Source organism: Arachis duranensis, chromosome 10, assembly GCF_000817695.3.
Source record: "Arachis duranensis cultivar V14167 chromosome 10, aradu.V14167.gnm2.J7QH, whole genome shotgun sequence".
Lineage (NCBI taxonomy): Eukaryota > Viridiplantae > Streptophyta > Magnoliopsida > Fabales > Fabaceae > Arachis > Arachis duranensis.
In genome coordinates, this window is record NC_029781.3 from 45,980,826 (window position 1) to 45,985,562 (window position 4,737).

The window sequence follows — 4,737 nt, forward strand, 5'->3', positions numbered from 1 at the left end:
AGGGTGAGATTGATGATGATGGCGCTGACGCTGAAGCATCAGTAACAGAGAGGGTTCAGAGTGTTGCTGAATGTGGTGTAGTTGCTTCAGATACTGATTCCACATCTCATAAGCTCAGTGTTAGGGAGGTTCTGGAGGGTGTTACATTTGCTAATGTGGAGGAGTAAGTGAAGAACTATTGATGGGTTTTTGTTTGTTTCAACTAATTTGCTGACATTGGAGTTTATTCTCACTTAATCGATTTTGTTTTATTTGTGGCTATTTGTTCTTGTAGATCGTTTGAGGGGACTTGCTCTACTCATGGTGCCATCAGAAATGATTTCACTGACTTGACATAAGCTTACATTGCATTGCTTTTCAATCTGCTCTCTTTACATTAGTTTCGGAACTTTGCACGGAACCTGTTTGTGATAATGCTCTTTTGTATTCATTACTGAAATTCTTAATTGCTATTTATCATTTGATAATTAAGTTAAAAGCTGCACTGGCATTGATATTGATTTTATCATTTTATGCTTCTGAAGCCTCATGATTGATTTTTGGTTATTTTTGCTCCCCTCATACTTGGTATCCACAGGCCAGAAGGAAACATCGCAGGATTATCCTGCATGTTGGTCCCACAAATAGTGGTAACTCCATTTTTACAGTGTAGGATAATAGCCAAGAAAGAGGAAGGATGAGAGCTTTGTAATAGTCTCTCCTCCCTGGTAGGTCTGTCCTTTTCATGGGTGGCATTATCTTCAAGGTCTAGTGACTCTTTGAAGTTTGGCACTACCATCAGTGGCAGGTCTAGGGTCAATTGCAAATGGTTGCACCGGAGATGATCAAGCATGCAAATCAATGGTGCCACATAATGGTAGCAGGTATTGGTTGCTGTCTTCACTTCAGTTTTATTGCTCAGAGTTATAATATGCTCTCTTCCTTAACATGTAGTTATTTGACTTGATTCTTGTAGTGTAGAACATTATGACGTATTTGACTTATTCTCTAAAGGGACTAGTTGGGGAATGTTTTCATGAGCAAATGATATTTGTTGAGCAAGGAATTGAGCTTGTTTTATTGCAGGTTTTCATACTTTCCTAAAAAATTGAAATTATGCTGCACTCATTCCATCGCTTAATGACCTGGTCCACCTTTACCACCTGGACCCTGAGGTCTGTGTTCTTATTCTATATACTTTTGTCTTGTAAACTTAGGGCATGATTTCATGATAACTACTGCTTGATTTTATCACGAAAACTGTTTATATCCCTTCACCTGCAACATTTATTAATTTATTATGCTTGAACTTGTTTATTTTTTATTGCTTGTTGTTTTCCTGGACATAGGTTGCTTTCTTGATATATCGCCCTGTGATGAGACTTCTCAAGTCTCAGAGGAGTCCTGATGTTTGCTGGCCATTGAATAGATAATCTTGGAAAGTATAACATCTTGATTCTTGCATGCATGAAAACAAAACGGGTCTTTCAAAATATCTTACCATTCTTATCTGTGAGCAATACTTTGGTTGATCATATATACTTAATGCCATCACATTTCTATGGACAATTGATTTTTAATCTGTAGGGTAGTCAAGCTTATATACTGGACGACATTATCGACCATGTTAAATATTTGCAGCTTTAATTAAAGGTACCTATTAACTCTGGATCATCTCAATTTTCTCAGCCTCAATCATTCTCATACATATATAACAGTTTTGTTTATAATTATTATTGTACTATCATATCAAATGCATTAACATGATGTCAGAATGAACAAACTAGAAGTTTGGCTGCATGTGAACACAAAATGAGGTTCAGTGATTTCTTTCACCTTGAAAGAGTCCTTCATTTAGGAAAAATAATAAATTGGGGCCATACCATCAGACCAAAGTGGAGAACATTAAATTAAAGCAAAGGACCATTTTGCAGTGTTTACTAACAGCAGGTTTGGTCAAGTATATAGACTTAACTTGATTTGTCAACTTGCAAATTAAAACATAGCATATGTTCCTTACAGGAACTAAGTGGAAGTAGACTACAAGCTGAATCAACTGCTATACCACTGGTTTTCCATGAGGTATATGTCTTGTCCTTAACCTTAGAAGATAATAATGTACACAAAATCATTATGAATTCATGTGCTAGTATGGAGAATAATATAAGGCAAATAATGGAGATGCATGTTTTGAAGCAAGCAAGGTAAATGAATCGTCCCCCACACTAGTCATGCTCTGATCTTCTTTAATGGAATGAATTCCGATCCCTTTTATTTCCCTCTTGCTCCATTGAAAAGGACTATCATTGAAGGGGCTCCACCTCCACACTTAGCTTTAATTTGTTTCTTGAAAAATAGGAGCAGAGGGTGTTGTTGCTTTCTTATAATTACCACTTGCTTTGTACCTAGGGTCACTAGTGGATCTACATTATCACAAGGATATGCTATTCACTAGTTTGATTTGATAATAGTTTTATTTTTTCTAAAAGAATCCAAGATTGTATAAAAATGAATGTGATTTTGATCTTACAACACTGGATTCATGTTATATTTGGAGTTTTCTAAGATCATAAACTCTTTATAGAAATAGATACTAATGCTACTGATATGGGAAAGAAGGGTAATTGGTTTTCTGCAATAACGAGGGTTTTCACACACCACTCCAAGGAGAAGCAAATACCTAATGTAAGTGATTTTATTTATATTTATTTATTTATTTATGATGCGGAAAATATTGATCCTACTTGGCATGTTCTTGATTTTTCTTTTTGTTGTTGTTAGGCTTGGTTTTCTTGTTACTGATAGAGACTTGTAGTAGTATTAAAATACTTGATCATTTCTAATATTTTGAAATTTTGGGATTCTGGTCTATAAGAATGTAGATGAATATAATTATGTTGTATAAAGTCATAAACTAAAAGGATCTGATAGATGCCAATTAAGTTGTATCATAATCAGTAATAGAAAATTTGAAATGTAGAAAACAGAATACTAATATTTTTATGCTCATTTTTTATATGGAAAGGAAGCAAAATCTGCAAACTAATGTTTATTTTGTTTGAAATCAATCATCATAAAACTTTGTCTTCACTCTTCAAAAATTGCAACAACCTCTTTCGTCATTTCCATACCTCTTCTTCCTTCTCCTCTCTTCAAAGCTTTGTCTGATTTTTTGCCTGTGTACTGTGTAGAATTCAACTTCTTACTTTCACCCCCCACTTCTCTCTCTTCTCCCCACGCTTCAAAAAGACTATATTTTTCTTTCTCTGGGGGGTTCTATCATACTCCCGTATCAGACATGTCAGCAAGCATTGAGCAGCAGCGCAACCAGAGAAGTGTTCAACAGCATGAAGAAGCCGAAGAGGTTCAACATGGACCTTTCCCTGTTGAACAGCTTCAGGTCACTAATCACCTTTTTTCTTCCATTTTCGTTCTCTTCAAATTACTTCTCTTATGCTACCTAATCACGTATTTTTACCCTAATTGCTAATTGGGTTTTACTAGTGCGAGCCAGCTCCATGCTCAGCGGATAGAGATCATCCAGATAACAACTGGATCAAGAGAGCTTGACAAGATATTGGAAGGTGAGACATCTCTAATAAAGACATTGCTTACAAGTGGATTTTATGGATTGTGTTTTTCATTGATGAAATGTCATAATTCAATATGGTTTCTTCTACTAGGAGGAATTGAAACAGGTTCTATCACTGAGTTGTATGGTGATAGAAAATGAAATACCGCCAGAATTCCTAAACACTTTGTTGAATATGGCACCAAGTCAAGAGGAAGAACGAATCAGATTGGGGAATTTGTTGAGCATTGAGTTGAATCACTTCAGGATGTATGGTGTGGCCCTGGAATTGGATTCGCATCAGATCATGCTTCTGCTTCTGTGGATTGTGTGGTGGCAAGGAAGAATGCTTCTTCAAAAAGGAACATTGATGCTGTTGAGAGAGCAACACATAGGGAAGAGGTATTCTTCTTTCTCCATCATCATCTTCTACTTCAATTCTTACTGTTTTCTTTTTTTTTATTTAATTGATTCATTTATGTTGTTTTCTCTTCAGACATTGCATTTTCATGTTCATATAATTGTTGTGAATTGAGGCCTCTTCTCTTCCTCAACTCAATGACAGTTCTTGATTGCTTAATTGATCAAAGACTTGTATAAAGTATCCAGTCACTGCATTGAATATGAATCACTTGCTTTTAGACTTGTTCTGGTTTATTGCATTGTGTGCATTACATGTTCCAAATCTGCTATTGCTATTTGGCAGCGTCCATGATCTTTAAAAAGAATTAACCCTGAGAAATCTATGGAAGAGTTCCAAATTGTTGCAGGCAGATACTTGAAATTTAATCAAAAGTAACTGCAGTGGTAACAATTCCTTTTTGGTTCTTTTTCTAATAACTGCAGTGTAGATCGGATTAGTAAGGTACACATCCTCTGCTCAGAAAGTGGGAAGCAGCGAATAATTTTGATGGACCAAGAATCTCAAGAAGCAAGTATATTTCCATCATCACTAAGAAGTTCAAGAAAGAATGAAGCTATCCATAAATTAGGATATTGAATCTTGATGAGTCCACTAGTAGTTATTTGTCATCTAATGTATTTAGATTGTATTATTGTATGGAAATAATTGCTTCTTATTATAAAGAAAGCGTTTTGTACTCACTGGTGTATTTTTCTATTTATACCATCAATAAAAATTTGTATTTATTAGATTTCTATTTATTTTGTATGAAACAGGTTTATTT

General features: G+C 35.1%; 2 long non-coding RNA genes across 2 annotated transcripts; both read left to right on the top strand.

Annotated features, from left to right (window-relative positions):
• The first annotated feature begins 656 nt into the window (after positions 1–656).
• LOC107469729 (uncharacterized) lies at positions 657–2,520 on the top strand. Its single transcript, XR_008004616.1, has 3 exons — positions 657–745; positions 1,066–1,632; positions 2,002–2,520. It is a non-coding gene; the product is annotated as an uncharacterized LOC107469729 (long non-coding RNA).
• A 950-nt stretch (positions 2,521–3,470) lies between these two features.
• LOC110277057 (uncharacterized) lies at positions 3,471–4,408 on the top strand. Its single transcript, XR_002369640.2, has 3 exons — positions 3,471–3,563; positions 3,663–3,952; positions 4,397–4,408. It is a non-coding gene; the product is annotated as an uncharacterized LOC110277057 (long non-coding RNA).
• The last annotated feature ends 329 nt before the right edge of the window (positions 4,409–4,737 follow it).